Source organism: Mauremys reevesii, linkage group 11 (assembly GCF_016161935.1).
Source record: "Mauremys reevesii isolate NIE-2019 linkage group 11, ASM1616193v1, whole genome shotgun sequence".
Classification (NCBI taxonomy): domain Eukaryota; kingdom Metazoa; phylum Chordata; order Testudines; family Geoemydidae; genus Mauremys; species Mauremys reevesii.
The window spans coordinates 42385348-42409472 of NC_052633.1; the positions used below are offsets into that span (position 1 = coordinate 42385348).

Consider the following 24125-nt stretch of genomic DNA (forward strand, 5'->3'; position numbering starts at 1 on the left):
AGGAAAAACAAGAAAAAATAATTATGAAAATAAAGTATTCAATTGCCATAAAAATAACAAATGTCAAATTATATTTGTTCTTTGCATAATTATTTTAGATATTTACCACTTTCATAGAGCCCAAGGCTGCTCTGAAACCATCAGTAATTTTTATTGACCGTGTACTTGGGTACTGTGCAAGACACAGAAGCTCATGGTGTCTAAATACATGGACAGAAACACAATACCTTGAGAGAGGGAAGATTCAATCTTATTTTTTTTAATCATCTACTCTTTCTCTCTTCTTTAACATAATGGGATGGAGGTTTATAACTTGTTGACCTTGCAGAGAAGTGAGTTTCAAATAATTAGAGCTAAGATTTAAGTTCCTTGATTAACATCTTCAAAATGTTTTTTGTTTTTGTTGTTGTTCTTGTTCACTCATTAGCTTAAATTAACTAATAGTACAACTGCTTAAATGCTCAGTACCTAAAAGGACTTTCAGTTTTCCACCCCCATGTTTAATTTGCTTTAAAATTCCTGTATCATAGTAAGAATAGATACTTATTCCACTATGAAGATTTTTTTAAATATACATTCCAACTATAAATAACTAAAAACCTCAGCTATGCAGTGCATTAATTGCAGGTTACAAACAAACTAAACTGTGTACAGTTTTTGGTTACTGTGTTGGATGCACTCTTTGTTCAATGTCTATGACCTACACTATGTTGTTTTCTTAAGACAACACTGGAATGATAGTTCCCTTTTTTACAGTGTATTTCCTACAGTAACATGCTAGCGTACATTTGCATTTATTTGTGATCATTAGTAATATCATCATTAATCTTGTGGTGTTGTGATGTTTATTGAAATAATAATCAGACTTAAATTACTCATTACTTTTGTTATAACCCAAATTCTAAACATCTGGGTCCTTTATTCCAGTGAAATGTCTGTGAGGAGAGTGGATTTCTGCTGTGTAATTCCTATTAGAAGTAATGTAAGTATGTATGCAAATACTTGTGTGTATTCCATTATCTTTCTTAGAAGTAACTCTGGCACACCTAGAAGGTATTTGCCGTTATGGCAGACAAAAGAGATCTCAATTGCTACTCCTTAGAACATAACAATCCAGTTCTTTCAAAAAGTTAATGTAGTAAGGAGGATGCACCAGCATAATGGGGCAATTACAGTATATGAAAGAGCAAGATTCCAGAAATTCCTACAGTATTCTCTTCTTGTTAGTATAAAGTGAAAGTAGGGTGAACTGAAAAGTCCTCCTTAATTCCAAAAGGGAAAGACTCACTCTGGTTCTATACCAGCCCAAATTACAGTTTCTGCTCACCACTCTGGCAAAGTAACTGGATTCTCTTATCCCACCCACTCATTGATATTGAAGAGTTCATCAAACCTCTAGAAAACAAGTATCCCCATGCTAGGATAAAAAGGGGGAGAATAAGTTCTTGGGTGAAATCTTGGTCTCATTGAAGTCGATGGCAAAACTGACTTCAATGGAGCCAGATTTCACCCCTTATTATTTTCAGCCCAGGGTTCTGAGGACTGTTTCCCCTGCCATTGTTGAACATCACAGACATTACAAGAATCACTGTATTTTGGTAAAGCTACATGCACACATCTAGCATAAATCAAGTTCATCTATATTTTAAAAAGGGATGGGATATAAGAGGATTTTAGTTCTATCTATTCATCCCCGAGATCTATGATTTTAAAAAGAACCTAGTAGTGACCAAGTGCATTCACATCAGATGCTAGATTTGGGAGCAAAACTACTGGACCAGGGTAAGAAGAGCCACCATTTTAATTATACCTCTCCCACAACTCCCTTTGGGCTGGAAAGACCCTTTACTCTTCAAAGAAACACATGTAACAGTTAAGGAACTCATAATTTTGATGTCCTGAATTTATCCACAATTATAAAATGGAGAGAGCCTGCTGTGTTACTTCCCTCTACTAATTTTAATCCAAAAGATCCACCTTCTTGTGTGAACATTTTTGCTCTGTCAGTTTAGGGCTTTGCTTTAATAAAAATGTGTTTTACTGTGATCAGAACAATGTGCAATTCTAAAGGCTAAGTTAATCAGCTAACTCGGATGGAATTCCAGTTCTTTGACTCAATTTAACCTGCTTGCACTGCTGAAAGAAAACTGTTACGAAGAGAATTACAAATGTATAATGAAAATATCCATCAAATGAATCAGATTTAAACTGATATTTACAGCAAAATCTAAAAAGATCAAGACTATTTACATCAAAATATTCAATTCATGTTGTCAGCCACCACATTCTAACAAATCCTTGGACACCTAGGACTTTGTGGATATTACTGCACCTCATCTACTCAGAATTCACACTGCAAGTCTGGACAGTACTCAAACTCTTCTGCTGCAAAAAGCACAGGCACCCTATGCTTGTGCTAAAGAAGGACCTTCAGTCGCTGTTACCAGTGTAGAGCCTATGACAAATAGTTCAGTAATTATGATTCCATCCAATAGAGGGCAGAAACTCAGGGCCATTCATTACAATATTATGGCTGCTCTTTAAGATTTAGGCAACTAAGGACTTAGTACATGAAATAAATGATAAAAAATAATAATGAAAAATATTTTATAGATTTCTGTATAATTTATAGTTTCCCTAGTTTGTTTTTCCAGTGAAGTAATTTCAGATGATGCCAGAATGTGACAACTATATTGCTTGATATGTCAGTGCAGCTTTGTTGTTAGCACTTTTGCCTCTGGGCCAGCAATTTATGGGCTTAGGTTCTACAACAGCATGTGCTCTCATGCTGTGCTGACACTGCAATGGTAAGAAGCTGCCAGACTCATTTGAGATTTCAAAAATACAGCTTTAGGAGGTCTATTAAAATGAGCTAGGGAATTGCAAACATAACTTCTGTTTGTATTAACAGGCGTTAGCTACACTGTGCATCAGTACAAGAATAGAACCCCAACTTCTAAAATAACAGTACACAAGTACCTGCTGTCCTAGATTAGATATCAGCAAGGCAAAAATAACATAACATACCATTAAAAACTGCCTAGCAAAGATGGTAGTTTATTAGTTGTTGTGGGCCTAGAAAATTGCTAAATTACTGTCCCAAAATGCACCCAGAAAGGATTCTCTAGCTTTACAGTATATTAGGAGAAGCCTGCTGACATAGCTACAGTGCAGGAATGTCTAATGGCTGGCAAACCTCTGCATTATTAACATAATTTTCAGTGGGGGGATGGTGCAAATGTGTTGATCTATTTCCTTCTCAGACATAGCTTAAGTTTTATCACTGTGATCCATTGTGCAGTCGTCTTTGCTTATTTCATATTTCTGTCTCTCTCCGCTATCAAGTAAGAGCTGTTGCACCATGAAACGCAGACCTATCATACTGCCTGCGTAAGAAAACAGATCATACTGCAGTGTAACCTGAGAAAAGTAGACTGCGGCACATTCTCCTCTCTCAGGAGAGAGGAGAAATCACATGCAGGAGCCCACATGATCTCTGCTGCAAGAACAATATTGGATGAAAATAGTGAAAGACACTTCATAAACAATTTATACCAGCCAAGCACTTTCTGCACTTAAATTTTCTATTGTCTGTCATACAAACAATTGTCTTTCTACATATTAATCTATATATCAAAATGTTTTTATCTACCTAATTAAGTAAACACATAGATTTAGAATAGTTTGTCATCTGACTGGCTTCTATTCGTTTAAAAAAAAACCTGTATACTGTTTTAATTGTATTCTTATAAATCTGGTAGTAAAAAGGACAAATTGTTTTAATGCAAAGAATGTTCTTTTGAGACTGTGAATGAAATATGTACTTTCAATTTTTAAAAGTAGTGAACATCTGTAATATGCACATCCATAAGTGACACAGGAATTACATGCCTTTTTTCTATACTATTCTATAAAAATGTCATGCTTATAAGTACCATGGCAACCCCTGTCACATGGTACTCATTTGATTTCTAAGATACAGGAGCTGCTTACCTAGATCAATATTTGTGGAGTGCTGTGCTGTAGCAGCATCTGCATTACTCTGTTCACAGAAGTACATACAGAGGTGTAATAAGTCCTACATGTCCATCTATAAAAAATGGGCAGACAATTAAAAGGGAAAATCGTGAGTGTGCTGTATCCTGGGTATGTAAAGAGTTAAAGTGCTCCCTTCCCAGTATGCACACACTTCATGAATTGTCCTATCACTTCCACTGTTTGATTGCTGCAGAATGGGCCAAATTCTGTTTAAAGGTGGAATGTGCCTGTTATACTGCTGAAATGTACCAGGTAGGTTTAGGCAAAATTCATCTGTGGTACTGCAGAATGAAGGTGGGAATTGGCAGAAGGGAGGTGGATCATATGGGGAGGCAATTGCAGGTGGTTGGGAGCACGATTTTAGAGTGCTGTGGATCCAAAATGAAAGCTTTTTGATACTGGAGTTGAGATCATTGTTAAACCTATCCATAGCACCACCTTTGTTTGTATGTAAAATCTGGTATGTCCTGAACTACTTTTAGAATTCTGTTTCCTATTTTTTATCAAAACATAATCAAAATTACAAGGAAATATGAAATGTGATCACTCATACACTTCTCCTTGTTCAAAGGATAGTGGACAACAACAGTTTTGGGAAGGACAAATAATTAAGTGTTGGAATTTTTTTCTGCTTGTGTTTTTAAGACTGTCAGACTCATCCCGTACTTGACTTTAATCCCCAAAGTGAGAAGGCCAAATTCAGCAAAGTGCAAAAGGTAAAAAGCAGAAACGGTGAAAAGTAAGAGTATTACAATAATATAGGCATTAGCAGTAAGTTGCTGCTAGTAACACCAGAAAATCAAGTTGTCTCTAACCCTATAAGTTTTTACTTAAGTCTAACTGGCTAACCTTAATTGCCAAGAATTTCTCCTAGTTGCCAAGTCTTCTGCAATTTAAAAAAAATTGTCCTATGACTTCTTGCAAAAATTTTATATTAGTTAATGGGGGGAGGGCAGTGTTTCTTTAGAGCTTTTTTATGGCTGTGTCATTTATTATAAAAGAACGCTCCAGAGAGCGAATATGGCAATGAAGAGAATATAAAGCATGGTGGAAGCAGAAATGACAGACTCAGCACAATTGAGCTTTGTCTCCCAAATGATCATGCAGCAAAACAAAATAGCTATTGAAATACTAAAGTCAAAGAGCACAGAAAGATTTCACAGCAAGCCTTTGAATGCCAAATATTACATAATATAAATATTAGCACACTCTTAATATAGCCATTTTTTTCATATAAATTTTAAATGGTGGCAAGAATGAAAATGTGCGGCAGGCTTCCTGCCTTTGTTGTTGTTTTTATAGGGAGTGGGGGAGGAAGGGTGAAAAGCAGAATTAGCAAGTAACTCTTACTTCTTTACATTCTTTCCTACTTTTTATTTTTTTCATAAATGGACAGTACTTCTCCTGGGGGTTGTCTCTCACTAGTGGTCTGTCAGAGGTTGGCCCACCGCCCCCACTTTCAAAGATGGCAGAGGAAGAACAAGGAAAATAAAAGGCAAAGACAAAGATGTACTCCATCTGGGAGGTTCCTCTGTACCTTTCCTCAGAGGCAGAGTTCTGTTTAAGCTGTTGTCAGTCTGCTGACCCATGACTTCCTTCATGGAAGACTCAAGGAAGAGCCATATATTAGCCATTATGTTGGGTTTCGTGTACAGTATAGAAAAGAAACAATCCCTGTCCTGCAAGACTTACAGTCCAAATGCTTAATTTTATCTTTTAATTTTTTCAAATTAAATAAACTAATAAAATAAAAAACTCTAAATGATAAACTTCCTTCATATTCATGTAATCAACTTTAATATAAAAAGTGAAAGTCTACATGCTAATATTCAGAGCTGGTTAGAAAACTTTTTGATTTAACTTTTTTCTGTAGAAAATGCCTTTTCAAACGTTTCTACCAAAAAAATTGTGAAACTGTTCCAGTGAAAAATTTGCAAATTAAAAATTAATTTTAATTTGTTTCATTTTAGAAAGAAAAAGCACTTTCTCTCACTTTTTAATTTTTCCCCTTTTTGCAGGAAAAAGTGTTTGCTTTTTAAGGGTTTTTTTCCCACCAAAATGATTCTTTAATTTAAAAAAATGGAAATATTTAATGAAATGGAAAGAAATTAATTTGAAATTTTTCAGGAAATATACTTAGGTTTTCTCAACAAGCTCTACCAATAATATTTTGGGCAACAGATTGATTTCCTTTGGTATAAATATTGTATGTCCAGAGTCTACAGCAGTATTCTGTTGGCAGTTAAGTCCGAGGATACTTTATATATACATTCAGAATATATACAACCTTTATTCATTACTATTAATTGTTTTGTTTTTAAGTTAAAATAAGTTCAGATTTCATGTAGCCACATCCATAATATGGACTGTGTTGGTTACACTCGTTAGATTTGGGATAAAATTATTGCCAGCCATCGACATCATATTCAGTACTCTGTGTCAGAGATTTGGTCCCATGTTCCAGAATGTATTACAAAAGAGTAAATAATAAATCAATTGCCAACTTGGAATGTATGAATTGGTATACCAGTGCCCAAAATCAGATGATGTAATGGTATCTCCATAAACAATGTATTGAGTGAGGCTGATTGATAATCACATTCCAAGCTAAATCTGAGTGAAAAAAATATTTAATTTCAAAGAATAAAAGAGGGGGGGAATTCACAAATCTTCATAAAAGTGTTTCCCGGTTTCCAACAAGCTCTATTTGGAGCCTCATAGTTATAGATCTGAATTAATTTTGGTCAGAGTTGAAAGACAATAAAGTCTATAAAAAGAATAGGAGTACTTGTGGCACCTTAGAGACTAACACATTTATTGTAGCATAAGCTTTCGTGGGCTACAGCTCACTGAAAGTGCTGCATCCCTTTGTGAATGTTGTAAATTGAGGCTTCAGAGGAGTGCTTTCTGCCAATGATTATACCAAAGAGGAATTTTAAGTTCTCAAGTCCAGGGTCTGTCGTGAGGGGGAAAAATTATACAGTGGAGAAAAGAACTTAGTTTGGTTAGATCACCTTCTCAATGTTTCCTCGAATCAGTTCTGCTCCAGTTGTGGAGGTTTCCTCTCAGTAATCTAATCTAGAAAATGGCAAATTATAGTTATACATTAAAATCCTAACAATGTTCAATAGCCTTGTGCTCTGGGAAAAGTGTCCAATGTTCAACAGTATTCTGGCATATTCTGCATATCTGGGAAGTCAGTGAATATTTTGGCACTGCTCTAAGGTATTTGATTGATATTCTTCCTTCTCCCGCTCCCACACTATTCCCAAAGTGTGTCCCTGACGTAGGACGTTGACTGATTTCCTGAAGGGAATAAAATATCTTCACTACATATCAAGCTTGAAAATGTAAAAGGAGAATAATATGACACATTGTCACAGGGGGCTGTTGTTTTGAATTCTATACAATGTAACCAGTTCTAAACATAGGGGTCTGATCTAAAAGCCATTGAAGTCCATGGGAACTTTTGCACTGATTTTAGTGGTTCTAGCTTAAGGTCATATTGAATTACAACTTCCCGGTTACAGATTTTCCAATTGGAGAGACTCATACCTACTTTTGGTTTTTATCATTGGAGCCTGAATAAGATGATTCTTGGTCTTTTACCATGCTATATCAAGTTGCTGCATAATCTATCTAGTTCTCTTTTTAAACCATATAGATAGAAGTACTAGGAGGGACTTGTAGAAAATACAACAGTTGTGGAAGGACATTGATTTTTGTCAAGCTGGCTCTCCCAAACATAAATAATGGTAAACTGTGAGATCACTGCAGGCCTTTGATGTAGGTGATATAAAAGGGTTTACAGATTTAGCATTATTAGTTTTTTGAAATTGGGTGAAATTTGTACTCCTAAATATCTAAATCCCTCTGGAGATTGTCAGCATGGAAAATAATTAGAGAGAGACTCACTGAACGTGTCTAAGAGCAAAGCCTCTGATATGGTCTATTTACCATTATAATAATATAGTATTGTATGCTTCTAAGACTTTGAGGCATTGAATAGAGGCTATTTGAATAAAAGGAAAGCATGTGGAGAATTGTTGAACAGTTTGACCACTGTTTCAATAGAAGTCCAAAGTTAAATGTCTCTAATAACTACAAAAAAAGAGACCTTGTCAAATATCCTCTGCATCTGAGGCTAGAAGTAGGCAACTTTCATTTGTTCATTTAATATGATGAATGATGTTTAATATTTGCAAAATATTATGATTTGTAGTTTTGTCTGGCATAAAGCCAGATAGTTGGGAATAACATTACTCTAAAGAAATAAATGGATATTGATAAAACTCAGGGAGTGAATCTACATGAAAAGAATATAAACAGGCCCCCTCAATTAGTCTATAGACTATCTAGAAAGCAGAGACTATGCTCAGCTTGGATCATCAAGGTTAGGTTGTGATTAAATTGTTACAGGAGATGGTCCTGATGAACTAACATTGAAGCAAAGCATATTCCATATGAAATCATGAGGAAAAAAAGACTTACTTAAATATCTTTCATGTAATTGCCATTTTAATACATACCAGCATTAATATAACCCAAATGTGGGCCTTAAAGCTTATTTTGCATTAAGGTTTTCTGCTCCTGAATTTACAAATTTCAGAGTTTCTTCTTCAGGATTATTAAACATCAAAGTTGGTGTCCCTTTAAGGAGCCATAGGTTCACTGTGTATAAGAGGTCTATGTAGTTTCTTTATTGGTTTTAATGCAGTTGTCTACCACTGCAAAAGCAGAAATGATAGCTTTTCCTTATTTAAGAAAGAGTTCTTTTTCCGTGGCAGCATTGTAAAATTGCTGTCCTTTAAAATTATGTATGCAAATAATTATGGGTCAGAGTAAAAGCTGTCTCTTGCAGCCCTGTGTCCAATGGGCTATATCTTTTTTTAACTTATTCCCTTTTCTCTCTAGATCCAGTAGTCTGGGGATTCATTTAAAACAAACAGTGGATGTGTGATTTCTGCTACTTGGATCAATAGCTTCTGTATTCAAAATCTTCAGTTTTACTCTCTCAGAAGGTAATGTTGCATTCCTAGGGTCTGCAGAAAGGGGTCCATTGCTGTTAGAGGTGATTCAAGTGGTGCTTTCCGAAAGTGTGCTTTCTGTGATAGTGGTCAAGTTTAAAGATACAGTCAAACCTCGCAACAATGCGCCCTGCCATAATGCGAAATCGCATATAACATGATCAGAGGTTGGCTCCCCTTTAAGGTATAATACAGTACGGTACTGTACCAATGATCCCCAACACCATGGCAGGGGGAGAAGCTGCAGCCCCGCACCTGTCAGGGACAGAGAACTCCGAGGCTGCGGGCGCCGGTGCTCTCTATCCCCGGCAGGTGCGGGGCCACAGCTTCTCTCCGGCTTCAAGAGGAGCCATGGCTCCCCGCCTGCTGGGGACAGAGAACTCTGGGGCTGCGGGGGCCGGTGCTCTCTGTCCCTGGCAGATGCGGGGCCGCGGCTTCTCTCCCGCTTCAAGAGGAGCCGCGGCTCCTCGCCTGACGGGGACAGAGAGCACCGGCTTCCGCAGCCCCGGAGTTCTCTGTCCCCAGCAGGCGGGGAGCCGCGGCTCCTCTCCCCTGCTGGGCACTAGGGGCACTGGGCGGCGCACATCAATGCACCGCGTTGGGGACCACTGTCAAACCCTGCTATACCGCGACCCCGCATTTAGCGCAATGGAAGTTTTTGGAGCCCAAACATTGCGTTATAGCGTGGTTTCACTGTACCTTCTTGATTTTGATGGCAAGATCACTGAGTTTTGCAGACTGCATGGCTCTACCATCTTGACTGTCTTCCTGATCTGATTCTACTTTTATAATTCACAGTTTTGATGTCAGACATATTGGACTTGTCTTAATATTCCAAAAGGATTTCATACAAGTCCTAGAAAGCTATTTATGGAGTGTGATTGGCTGGGGAGCCAAAAATTAGCATTTCTATTCGGAATTATAGAAGAATTCATTTGGGAGCTCAGACAATCTCTCTTGGCTGCTGTGATGTATCATGTGACCCTGGAATGAGAGTTTGTGATAATCCTTCTGTAGTTTTTCATTGAGCTATGTATAAACTTTTTCTACTATAAAAGTTAAAAATAGAAAAAAAATGGCTCAAATACAAAAATTTAGATGTCACCCCATTAAGAAGTTACCTGTCAATGTAGTCTCACTTTTGCTACTCTTATCTCCACATGAGTAAAGACTGTGGAAGTGGGTCCTAGAGCACAAACTAATTTTAAAACTTTGGTGCCTGATTCTGCCCATGCTAAGTGGCTGTAAAATATTACCAAATCATAATTCTGTACTCACACTAGTGGAAGCATTTTAGTCTCATAGAAGCAGAAAAGACAACTCAGTATGATAATGATTCAAAAGACTTTCAGAAGTGTTGTAAGATTATAGTATAGAAAATGTGTGCAAATATACAAACAGCAGAAAAATAATAATTAATAGTACCTGTCATACAACTTTGAGAGGCCCTGATCCAGAGCGCATTGAAATTAGTAAGTCTTTTCATTGATTTCAGTAGGCTTTAAACACCCAAAGTGTCCAGGTCCCTAATGCTTTTAATTCACTGAGCTCTGCTTCCTGCATGTCAAACAATCCTGCTCCCATTGAAGCCAATGGTAAAACTCCAAAGCAGGGGCACCATTTCAGAACAATTCTGGGGTGAAGTAGGGGTCAAAGTTGTGTCAGCATCCCTGCTTCCACCTCCCTGCTGAGGTCATGGCTGGCCATGGGATTAGGGAGCTAGTCCCATCCGTGGGACAGCAGAGAGGCAGGGAGGTGGTGTGCCAGAGTTATCCCGGAAGGCAGGCAGGAACCAGAGGCAGGGGTGAGTCAAGGGGCCATTGTTCCCCCACTTTTTAAATAGGCCCTTCCAGAGGAGCCCCTTCCAAGCTGGCTTGATGGATGGGGTTCCGGGCCAAATTTGAGTGGTGCTGCCGCCCACATTCCAGGGTGCAATTTGAGCCTGGCTCATTTTGAGTGGTGTCTCACTGATGGCTAGCCCGGGACAGGGATTGGGGCCTGGTTCGCTCTGTGCTCAGCTCCAGGCAGCCTGCCACTGCTGCTTTCTGTCCAGCTGGCGGGCAGAGGAGAACAGCACTGACAGTGCATCAACTGGGTGCCAATACCTGGCCCACCCTATTATGATCCCCACAGGCATGGGGAAGACACCACATTGCTAGCTAGCGAGGAGCCATAAAAAGTGTTAGGGGGGAACTGTCCCCCTGTCCTCTAGCAAATGTCGCCCCTGCTCCAAAGGGAGCAGGATTGGGTGCCAAGTCCAATAACAGTTTGAAAATATCAGATGAACAGAGCTGTAACTAAACTGAAAAGATTATTTAAATTTTCTAGAGGGCCTTTTTCATCTTCCATGATTCTGATTCTAACCATATTCACAGGGATGGAGCTATTGAAATTTTGAGATGTATTTTTAACAAATGATTTGAAAATTAATTGTAATGCCCACCCTATTAGTCACTGCAGTTTTCCTTTTTCAATATGTCTAAGGATTCAGTTCTGCTCTTACTGAAATCATACTTTTGTCATTGACTTCAATACAAGATGTGTTTGGCCCTTGATGTATTAATTATAGGCTCACTAAAATAGAACACAACATCCTTCCTTTTCTTTCTCCTGCACCTGAGCAGTGAAAGCAAAAGATCTGCCTTTTAAATATCAATCAAGAAGACCAAGAATCAGTGTATTGCAGCAGATTTTATAGGCAATGGAGCTAAATAGTAATTGGATCAACAGTAGCAATTACATTTCTCATGTGATAGCACCAGTGAATGAGGTACAGGTAACCTCATTAGCCAATAGACTTCACTGCAATTAGAAAAATTGTTAGAGGATGAAGAAAGAAGATAGTCTTCTTAAAATTAAAAGTAAAATTATCTTAGGAACATGAAATCTTTTGGTAATAGTAGATAACCAGTTATAAGTATTTCCCATAAAAGCGGTTGTTTTGTGAAGAGAAGATATGGTTTGATGAGATTTACAGTACTCTGTCTCCCATAGGGGTGACAGAATGCACTTTGGTAGTGGCTATAATGTGTGCAAAGGCTTATGCATGAAGGAGTATAATCAGGGCCAAGATCTAAAACCTTTGGCTGAAACCAGGTAAATATTCATACAGATGGCTAGATAGACACCCAACTGCTTGCTTGTGCTTTACTGGCATTTGTAAGGTGAATAAGCGAGCCTCTAACCTTTTAATGTGGTCCTGTGTGATGCAGAGAATGGAAAGGAATAGTTTTATTCCTACTCCCATAAGACTTTTTCAGGGTTTGAGTACATTTTTGTTAATAATCTTAGGAGTGTAGTTAAGGCAGCATCAAGTCATTTAAGTTTCAAGCTTCATAAGTTTAAAAACTATGTTGTGGGAGCAGACTCCATTCTGAGATTACAGTCATGACTTTATTGATCCCTATTGCACTAACTTTTAAAAAGAAAAATAAAAGTGGGCCTAACAAGTTATTTGGTCTTCCATTGTATTATTTGGTCCAACTGGTGGCATTGGTCAATAAAGCCTGAAGTGACTTGAATCCTGGCTCACTTCAGGAACTGTCAGTCTTCTGTAGACACCCTGCTAGTGGAAATGCACAAGTTGAGGTGCTTGAGGTGGCAACCACAGGGTCTAATTGTGAGGAAGCTGAAAGAAGGGCATTTTCAGAAAGGGGTTTTGACTGGGCCCATTAATACAGGGAGATAACAGAGGATGTTGCTCCCCAACTTCCTCCGAGTTGGGATTATAAACTCTGCACTCCCTACTTCTCCAAGAGGGAGCTGCGTAGCTGCCTCCTCCTGCAAGAAGCCAGCTGAAGACCCCACTCTGTAGCTGCCCACGTATTCTCTGACTATCTTCCTGTGGGGACTAGGGGGAGGGGAAGAAGTGGAGACCAAGAAGCAGCCACTTCCCACAGTCAGGATCCTCCAGGAGGGCAGTGGGACTACTCCAGCTCCCTCCAAGGATCCTAACATCTGTGAGTTCTGTTTCTGGGGGAGGGGAGGAGGGAGAGAAGCGGGAGGAGAGTGAACCTCAGAAATGGGAAAGGAAATTGTTGGGGAAGGGGAGAACTAGCCTAGGGGCCTGTGAGGGAGAGACCCTCATTTGGGAGGGAATGGAAGAGATGAGGAGAGGAAAGATAGTTGCAGATAGTGTGGTGGGCAGGGGCGGCTCCAGGCATCAGCACGCCAAGCGTGTGCTTGGGGTGGCAAGCCACGGGGGACTCTCTGCTGGTCGCCGCAAGGGCGGCAGGCAGGCTGCTTTCGGCGGCATGCCTGCGGGAGGTCCGCCAAAGCCGCGGGACCAGCGGACCCTCTGCAGGCAAGCCACTGAAGGCAGCCTGCCTGCAGTGCTTGGGGCAGCAAAATACCTAAAGCCGCCCCTGGTGATGGGAGGAGGAGAAACCAGGGGAAGAAAAGATTCTGGTGGGTTGAAGGAGGAGGAAAGCAAGAGCTGCCTGGGAGATGAGGAGAGGAAGAGCAAGAAGAAACAGGAGTGGGGAGCAAAGCCCCAGGGCAGGAAGACTTCAGAAGGGAGGCTATAGTGGGAGGAGAGGCGAAGAGGAGGGAATGGAATAGAATGGGACAGAGAGGTTTGGAGCTAGTGCAAGATAGGAAACGATAGGGATGGAGGGAGGGATTAGAAGCAGGAGGGTAGAACAGAAAAGTTAATTAGACGGGAAAGAAAGGGATAAAAGAGAAGTGAGTTTCAGAACTGAAGAGATGGTAAACAGCCACAACACATAGGGTGGTCATTGTTCGTATAGCCTCATCTTCATGAAAAAAAAAATCTTAAATCTGTTGCAGCATCTCTGTCACCCTGGTTCCCAATGTACTAGGACAGAAGAATAAGTCCTACAAGAAATCTCTAAGGCAAATTTCAGAAATGAGTGGTATCAGTATCCTTGCACAAAGGGATATAATAAAAAACAAGAAGTTATCTTCCCACCCATCAGCCCCATATTTGCCATTAAGTCCATGGTCCTAAATGCTGGTCCTAAATGAAGGGTAGCATACATATCTCACTTAGGGGGAGTTTAATTCCAGAAATGGTATTTCCAGGTAAAACAACTTCAATAAGTTATTTAAGGGTGCCATAGTAAAGTAAGTAATATAACTATTAGAAGACTACAAACCAAATACTTTAGAGTTAATAAATCATGAGCATTGAAAAGAATGAGAATGATTACTTCAAACATTCGTACTGCGTACTCTTATCTTCATCTTTCTGATAGTAATATTCTTGAAGAGATGCAGAGGGAGAAGCTGTGTTTCAGGAAGCCAAGCCATAACACATGGAGATCTTTGAAGATGAGAACTAGGATCCTGAATTGGATCCAGTACTCAGTGAGAGGCAAAGTAGCATGTGGAATGCTAATGTGGTGTGGTTCTGTCCACTTGGTTGTCTTAGGAAATGAGCCACTAAGCTTTAGACAAGTTGCCGCTTCTATGTGGTTTCTGCATTATGTAGTAGACCAACCTTGAAGTAATCAAAGTGTGGCTCACTGTGGCCAGCTCCTTACTGGGAGGAGCATATGAAAATGTGTTGCCTGCTGGAGATCTAGAATGTGTTTCTGGCCACTGCTGCATCTGGACAGCTAGCCATAGAGTTAAATCAGGTTTTAGCACCACCTACTGGTAAACAGAATGAATAGTTTGCAGCCTGCAGTCTTCAGATGCTTTTCAGTTTGAAATATGCCTTTAAAAAGCTGGATATATCAGTATGACTCATATCTGAACTATAACCACAGTACTCCAGAGGAGAATGTAAAGACAATGATTCCACTCCCATTATTGAATCTTCCCATGCTGCCCTATATTCCTGGAACCTCCTTAGTCCTTTTAGACACAATCTGTCATGGCTCCACTTTCTCCTCCTTCAAGCTTCTCTTCAAAAGGCATCTCTCCAAGGATATCTCCTCAAGCATTCCCTATGCCCCAGTGGATGTTTACTTTTAAAAATAAAATGTTCAAATCATGGCACTTTGGTGTGAATGCTTGTGATCCATTGCACAGTCACTGTCCTATCCTCTCCCTTGCCTGTTATATATTTAGGCTGTACCCTGGTTACATTGCGGGCTTGTCTTTTATCAGTTTGAAAAAATCTCCTCGCAGACTGTGGTTGCTACATAAATAATCATGAAACAGCTAACACTGACATTGATTTTTAGAAAATGTTTTGAAGCAAGTTGCATTTTTAATGTTAATGCTTACTATGGTAATTTTATACAAATTTCCAAATAAAAATAATTTCAAGAGGCAGTCAAGATTGCACTGCAAGCAACTGGGAGCACAAGGGTAGAGAGGATGCCAGACAATATTTTCCTGAGCTGACAAATTTGTGGCCAGAAGAGATAGGTGACCACTTAGTCTGGCAAGTCTCCCCCATCACATTTCTTAGGCTTCTAGTGACTCGAACCCAGTATAATACAAAAGAAATAAGTAATTTTGTTTTAATTATTTAAATTGTATTATTGAAGGATGGCAGAGAATGAAACATTAGAATAAAATAAGTGGTGCGTTCATGTTGACGAGATTTCTGAGATGATACAGGTGTCACCGACCTAGCAATACAGTACCATATTAGTGATACACTACCAATTACACTACCAAAGTGGAGAGACTAGAGAACCAGGATGATTAAACCCCCATAAGTGTGCTTTTTTTCCTCTCTCTCAATCCCAAGAAGCATGAGGAATAAGGACCTTTGAAGAATACAGTTGTGGCAAGATGTGAGTATGTCTCATCCCTGAGACGGTGTGTCTGTCATAACTTTGATTTACATAGCAAAAACCACGTGGGTTTGGTTGGTCATCTTTTTTTTTTAAGGTTTTATTAAATAAAAATTCATGGTCTTTATAGCCAATTTTCTACCAAGCAAGACTTCTCCATAATTTAATTTGTGTTTAAAAAAAAAAAAAAAAGCCCTCAGATGATGACTTTTTTCACATGTTGTGGACATTTTAAGCCAGGGGTTGGCAACCTTTCAGAAGTGGTGTGACGAGTCTTCATTTATTCACCCTGATTTAAGGTTTTGCGTGCCAGTAATACATTTTAACATTTTTAGAAGGTCTCTTTCTATAAGTCTATAATATATAACTAAACTATTGTTGTATGTCAAGTAAATAAGGGTTTTAAAATGATTAAGAAACTTCATTTAAAATTCAATTAAAATGCAGAGCCCCCCGGACCGGTGGCCAGGACCTGAGCCGTGTGAGTGCCACTGAAAACCAGCTCATGTGCCGCCTTTGGCACCCTTGCCATAGGTTGCCTACCCCTGTTTTAAGCCATCAACCTTAATCATGCCATCTGTAAAGCATCTATCTGCTCCTATCTGGGATTTCTCCAAGAGCCTCACTCATTCTCCTTCGAGTGATTGTGCACATACACATTCCACTGTAGGTGTACGTGCCACCGATGTATTCAAATCAGAGACTTTTGCCAGCAATACCAGCAGGCAGCCCATGTGACTTCACTATCCATGTGTGCTGAGCCAAGGGTATAAAGGGACATGGCTACTACCTCCCTCTCAGTCCCTTTTTATCTCCTGTGGCGAGAGCTGGAGCTCTCTGGTGCTCTTCAGCTTTGGTTAGCCAGCCTTTAGAAATGAGCATTTCTCTCATTTGTATACAGTTGTCATTAGTTTTATTGTTAGTATAGTTTAGTTAGGTAAGTAGTTCTCTGATTCTGGGGTTTTACTGTGTAAAAGTCCCCAGGATTCAAACCGTGTGCCATGAGCAGGGCTGATACCTGTTAGTGATAGGCACAAAAGCTGCCTAATTTGCTTAGGCAAGAGACATGTGAGGGACAAAGATCCTATTTGTACCTTCTTTCCAATGAGGATGAAGAAGCAAGGTGTATTCCCTGGAAAAAGGCAATATGTTGCTCTTCAGAGCCTGCCCCTGACCACAAGAGAACAGACAAGGAGTACCCCTCCAGCTGTCCTGGCTTCTAACCCCACACTGGGTGAGAAACACTGTTCATCCTCTCCCACAGCCTCCTCTGAGACTGACAGACCCTGGAAGTCTCAGTCATCTAAGAAATCTTCTGAAAAGTCCTCGAGTGCCCCGTCAAGGTCTGGTTGCAAACACTGGCACTCGATGGCACTGTCCACTTTTGCTCCAGCAGGGCCATCGAGACCATTGCCTTCACAGGCAGATCCCTAGCCCTGGCACAGTCAAGTCCAGTGCCACTGTCATTGGGAACAAACAGTTGCCTGCAATTTTCATGCTGTTGACGCTGTAAGTAGTCTTTGCAATGGCAGGACCTTTTGTCTCCCCCTCTTCTGGACTCTCCTTTACTACATCATCCAGCTTCAATCACATTAGCCTCAATCACGTTGGTACTGTCAAAGTCACATGCTGCCATGTCACTGGCAGTTCCACCTGCATTGTCCATACAGCCTTCAACATCAGCTCTGCTGGCACTGTTGACATCAACTCACCTTTCTGCCTTTTGATCCCTCACCTGCTTTCAGCAGCTCCGTCCAATACATCGTCAATGTTGGTATCTTTAGGGCAGCACATTTTAATACTGGCATCAAGACCTCCAGTAGGTCTATTGGAACTGCACCTCCATTTACTGAGGAGATCTATATGACACCCTGGCACCCCCTTATTCACCACTGTCATGTAATTAGGATATGTTTTGTACAAAGTATGTCTTGTGAGGTATCATTCTAAAAGTCTTGATCTACTAGACATTAATAACTGATTGGATTGTATGTCCTATCATCGTATGTGAAGTTATGAAGTTTGGCTATATATGTGTTTCTGGAACATGTGAGGTACAGCTATTCAGGTACAACAGTAAAAAGGCCAAACAATGTTAATGGCTTATTGAGGAAATGCACACAAGCACAAGGATTACCCCAGGAACGGTGTACAATAGAAACCTCTCAGCGGTAGCACTACACAATGGGAACTGTTTGACCCAGGTCACAGCAAAAGAACTTTCCAGCAAGTGGGAAGAAGACATAAAAGGGGAAATGACATCATTATGGTACCTCACTCTCCCTACAACAAACACCTGAGAAACAAAGACTGAACTGGGGGAAGTGATGGTCCTAGGCTAACAGGATTTCTAGCCTGTGTGAAAACCTGGGAAACCCAAGCTGCAAAGCAAAGGCAGCTTGTGCCTAAAGAATCTGCCAGTCTGTTTATCACTCAGGGTGAGAATTTGTTAATTTATATCCTACCTATCTAGTATGTTAAACTCAGTTTGCATTTTTGTATATTTACTAGGTAATCTGCTTTGATCTGTTTGCTATCACCTATAATCACCTAAAATCTACCTTTTTGTAGTTAATAAACTTATTTTATGTTTTAATCCAAACCAGTGTACATTTGACTAAGGTGTTGAGGGGAAATCTCAGATTGGCTACCACAAGTGTGCATGGTCCTCTTCACATTGAGGGAGAGGCGGACCGGGCATTAATCCCAAATACTGGCCAGATTTTGACCAGGGCAGGACAGTACTGCTCTGGGATTCTAGACTGGGAGGCTGGTGGTTAGAGAACCTGCATGTAACTGCAGCTGGGTGTGTCCCTACTTGTGTGAATGCTGGTGAAAGTGCAAACTTGGAGAGCTTTGCAGCTTTTCACAGCAGCACAGTGAGAGAGGGAGCTCAGGCTGGTGGGTCAGAGGACTAGTTGGCACCCCAGAGGGAACCCATCACAACCTGTAGCTCCTCCTCTTCAGACTCTGACCATGATACACTTTTATATCTCCTCCAAGATCTTTCAGGGCTCCGTACCGGTCACACTCTAGGAGCACACGGACCATAAGTCAAGAATAGTATCTTTAGAAAGATACCCAGTATGGTGCCCACCACCGTGGGCAGTACAAAAACTACCCTCTATGGCCTTATTGGGCATCTTGGATTGCTTCAAGAGCATCTAGGTCCCCATCACAGACACAATGTAGGAGGAGGCTGCCTTCTCCAGTACCAGTGACTACTAGGGTAGATTGTCCTGCAGTCTCCTCCTCCTTTGTTAGAGCCCACAGGAGAGGAGTTGTCCAGGAAGGAACCCTTAGATGTTCCCCCTCCCAATATTTCTTCCTCTTCTCTAGATAAAGGTCATCATTCCAGAGCTGGCATCAACGCTCCATGAGGACTTAAAGTATTTCAGAAACTCCTGTGGAGGGTGGTCATATGTCTAGGGGTGCAGGCAGAACTTGTGTAAGACACACTAAACAAAGTATTAGATATCTTGCAAACTCCTGCTTGGGAAGGATTACCCTCCAATTAATTAAGCCCTGCTGGAACCTGCAAAGACGCATTGGCAGACATGGTCTCCATTCCACCCATGGCCAAATGGGTGGTCAGATGTTACCAGATCACCCAGCAGGAATTTGATTATTTATTTACTAACTCCTTCCAAGACTCTCCTGTGGTCGCAGTGGCCAATGAGCGTTCAAGGCAGTCTCACCTTAAGGCTACCCTGAAAGACGAGGGGTATAAAAGACTATACTTACACATCAGAAAGGCCTATATCACTATGAATATTCAAATTATCAGGCATTGTTGTCCAAATATAACTTTATTAACAAATTGTTCAGATATATTGCCCAAAGAATACAAGGAGCAGTTCTTGGAGGCAGTTACAACATGGCCAACATCACTTCATGTTCCATGGCTATAGTCCTCTTGCTGAGATGTTCCTCTTGGTTGTAGCTCTGGCATCCCAAGGGAGCTACAAAACACAATGCAAGGCCTACCACTTGAAGGATCCAAACCGTTTTCTCAAAAAAAAAAAAAAAAGATGATTCCATGCACATGTTAGAGACTCCTGTATGACTCTCCAATTACTGGGGCTCTACACCCCAGTAACAGAGGAAACAGTTCAAGTATCAAATGCAAAAGAAATAATTTTACTAGCAAAGACCTTGGAATTTCTCTAGAAGGAGATCTAAGCCTTTTAGACATTACCAGTTGGCATCGGCTAGAGTATGCCCTTCACCAGACCTACATCTGGCCTCATTGGCCCCATTTTTCCACCTGCGTGGCTTTGTGCCCTGGGTGGCTGCTCTGCTCATCTCCCTTCCCACCCCCTCAGTTATGACCCTGCCTATACCTATTGGGACACTTGGGCCCATGCATGTATATGACTCAGCATGCAACACTTCACCTCAGCTGTCTGCAAACCTGACTTCAATCAGTGTGTCTTCCATGCTGATTTGTGTCTCCAGACTAATGATTCAGTCTCTGGATTGGTTGTTGGACCCTTGAACATATGCAGAGGGGTTCCTTTCCTACCAGGGGTTGGGGGACTCAGTTGGGTCAATTTCGGGCTCAAGCACTTTGAACACCTTGGGAGATTAGACATATGCTAGATTACCTGCTGCATCTGAAAGCTCCTGCTTTCTCTATCAGTTCAGTGAGACTTGAGAGAGAGCTCCGTGTAAGCTTGAAAACTTGTCTCTCTCACCAACAGAAACTGGTCCAATAAAACATATTACCTCACCTGTCTTGTCTCTCTAGTTTAGTGACAGTCCATCTAACATCCATCTCTGCAGTACATGCACCAGTAGATGGGTTTTCTATTTTCTTGCTTCTCTTTTTTATCCAGATTTTTAAAGGGACGTATTCATATGTACCCTCCTGTGTCTCATCCACTACCTTTATGGGACCTGAATTTAATAGGGCTGTCTTGATGGGTTCCTCCTTTGAACCTTTGACAACAACATCCCTGATGCTGCTGGCAATTAAAACAGTGGGGGGAGGGGTTGTTAGCGATTACATCTGCAAGGAGAAAAGTCTGTGATTTACCTGTATAGTAATTGGTGTTCTTTAAGATGTGTTGTGCACATACACATTCCATGACCCTCCCACTTCGTCCACTGTTTTGGGCATTAGTTCCCAGAAGTGTGAAGGAATAGATGGGGAGGTACTCCTTCATACTCTCGGCTTACTGCACAAGGACAACGGATGCATAAACCCCTTACTGGTACTGCTGGCATTGGGCACCTATACTCCTACAGTGGAACATATATGTGCACAAAAACATCTCAAAGACAACATTTAGTGTACATGTAAATAAACCTTTTTCATCACAAAAAGCAACTAAATCCATTAGTACATGCATACACTAATGTTGTGTGTCACTAAGTGATTTGTGGTAGAGTGTGCTCTACTTGACTTGGCAATCATAAAGAAAGAAATATTAAGGGAGAGGGTTGAATGGGGGCCAGCGGAGTCATCTGGTTTCTTCCTGTTGCTGAACGCCTTTTTTCCCCTTTTTCCTTTTTCTTTCTGTTTTCTTTTTCTTTTTTAGGTAAGGAGGAGAGTTGCCTATCAAGTAACCTCATCCTTAAAATCCTGATTGAGAGCATGTGACATATACTACCTGTCACACATATACAAGACCTGAAATCCCTTCTCCTCCAAAATCTCAGTTTAACTACTCAAGTATAGAAATACAGATTTTTAAGAGAATATAAATCCACTTGGTCTCAAAGGTATTCACATCTGATAGGGAGCATTTGTAAACCTGTTTCTTTGCATAACCTCTAAGTGTTTCCAATGTAAATATCCTCCAAAGGGGGGGGGGTGGGACAGCTTTCTGAGTGTCTGAAAATAATTTAAGAACCTAATGCATGCCTATATCTATATATTATCTATGTATCTTAATTTCATAAAGCCATAAAAATCCCTCTCCCAATCTTTAAAGGGTTAAGTCAAACCAGTAGTTTCCTGTGAGTGGATAGAGACACCCTGCATTATCTTTTGGCTCCCTGCCCAGTTTCCAATGTGTGGCAAAGAATTAGATTGCAGGATTTAAAATTAGATCTTACCTGTCTCTCCACAAATGCTAGCAAAATGGAAACAGCTAATTTTCCTCGACTCATTCAGTAAATTATATCCAGGTTTGGCCATCAGAACAGGAGACAGAGCGGATTAGCTGTGCACCATGCCTGAGAAGCAATGGTTTAAAACTTTGTATCAGGCAGCCAGAATACTCTGCAGCAGCTGCGGGTACTGTACAAGGCAACAGCCTTTTGGGGATCAAGGTCTCAGTAATCCACTGATTTCTGCTGAAGCCTCTTAAAAGAATACTGAGAAACTCAATAAACTCATCTGCCGCCTGATTCCTCAGAGGGCAGATGGACATACACCAGCAACATGAAGTCAAGAGGCCTGAGGAGACAAAGATGGGTGTGTTCCACATCTTCTTCATATATATCTGCCCAAGGAAGCTCTCTGTCTTACTGTAACAATAAACATTGGTAGTGCCATCAGATGTGTTGGTAAGAACAGAAAACTGCAGTGATTTGTTTTTAGGCAAATGTAGAAATTGCTAGTACTACATTTTAGTGGGCAAAAAACCTTCAACAAAGCATTGTTAGCTGGCATAATGTTACATAAGGGTATAATGGGGAACATAACACCAGTTATTTTATTACTGTTAATTATTTCAGGTTAAATGTTGAAAATATGTAATTCTGTGCTAGGCATTCTAGACTATGTTTTGAATGGCACTCGAGGGAAAAGCACAGGAGCGCCACACACTGAGTGTAACATTAATAATTTGAGGGATAGGTTACTTTTGCGGCAAAGGTGTGCTAGTGCCTCAGACTGGTGGCTGCTTATCACAGGTGTAGCCACTCATTGTCGATAAGGTTATTTAATTTCTATTTTAGCTGTATTTAATTACTCAGGCCCTTCTGGAACGGTCATCAATTAGTCTGGAGTTTTTTAGTCTTGCTGAAGGTGAACAATGGTTCAGCTAGAGCTAAGAGATATATGCTTTTTTACATAAATACATTTTTGCAAGATTTTTTGAACCAATCTAATCCTAAATAGCTGGAGGTTTGAAAGTTGAAATTTGGTATGGACATAGTCCTTTATGGAACAGAAATATCTTTTAGTGTTCAGTGAAATCTGGTTTTGATTTGACCAAATGATGGCTGAAAATAGAAGTTGTGCATGCACAACAGATTTTGCAGTTTTTCTGTAGAAAGCCAAATGACATGCGCATAGTGGAAGATATACTGCAGCCCATTTCTGTGGGGGACAGGAAATTCTGTGCACATAATGTTAATTTCTGCAAAATTCTGCATTGTGCAGTGGCGCAGAAATCCCCCAGGAGTAACAGTATATATTCCAGCTGCTTGTTTGTGGTGTTTGCTATAAGATTGTTAGGGGGTTAATTCAGGCATGAGAGGACCTGCACATAGACAGGAAAGCAGACAAATCTTTCCATTGCCCCCCTGTAGTGAGTCGGTGTGGCTCCCCTCCTGCCCAGCAGAGGGAGCGCCCTTGCAGACACCCAAGTGGGCGGAGCCACCGCCACCTGTCCCCGCCCCCCGGAAGTCAAGGGGCGGGACAGGAAGTAGAAAAGCCGGCCGCCAGAGCTCAGTCAGAGCCCAGCCACCGCAGGGAGCAGATGTGCCGCCGGGAGCTCGCGACTGGGAACCCTCCAGGACCCAAGGCAGCTGTCCTGACTGGCCAGAGCTTCCCCACGCCCGCTACGAGGAGGAGCCACCGGAGCTCCCCCGTGGCCGGTACTGGGAGGAGCCGCTGGAACTCCCCCGCGCCTGCTACGAGGAGGAGCCGTCGGAGCCTCCCCGTCCCTGCTGTTACCCAGAGGAGCCGCCTGAGCACGCGTGGCCGGACTTCCCCGAGGAGCTGCCGGACCTGCCACCAAGCCCTGGTTGAGAGGAGCCCATGCTCGTTGACTGGCCTGGAACCGCTGCCACGGACGAGGTAGGCCTTGAGGGGGAAACTGGAAGTAGCCCAGGGGTAGCCGACCCCAGTCAGGCTGCAGACACAGACGTGCCGATGTCAGTGTGTTGCGGTCAGGACCCCACTGACCTGCAGCGGTGATAGCCGCTGCTAGGGCCCTGGGCTGGGACGCAGTGGAGTGGGTGGGCCTGCGTCCCCCCTGCCACCCCACTCACGGGTGGCAGTTTTCCCCCTCACCCAATGCTCAGGTGTAAGGACCTGGGCCTATATACCAACCCGTTTGTTGCTGCTCAGCCCCTGCATCAGAGGGCCTGAGCTCACTAACTGTGTACTGTTGCTCAGCCCCTGCACCAAAGGGCCTGAGCTCCTTGTACTGTTTGCTGCTCAGCCCCT

General features: G+C 41.3%; 1 protein-coding gene across 4 annotated transcripts in view; it reads left to right on the forward strand.

Annotated features, from left to right (window-relative positions):
- LOC120374780 (sodium channel protein type 2 subunit alpha-like) overlaps window positions 1-24125 on the forward strand; it is a 243300-nt gene that overhangs the window by 187583 nt on the left and 31592 nt on the right. The window contains exons 30-33 of one of the 4 annotated variants that reach the window (XR_005586239.1): window positions 928-982; window positions 4684-4754; window positions 8953-9059; window positions 14282-14400. The gene's annotated coding sequence lies outside the window, so the exon portion shown is untranslated. Of the gene's footprint in view, window positions 1-927; window positions 983-4683; window positions 4755-5434; window positions 5562-8952; window positions 9060-9863; window positions 9944-14281; window positions 14401-24125 lie in introns of those variants that run through there. The other 3 variants (XR_005586240.1, XR_005586242.1, XR_005586241.1) reach the window with 3 other exon arrangements.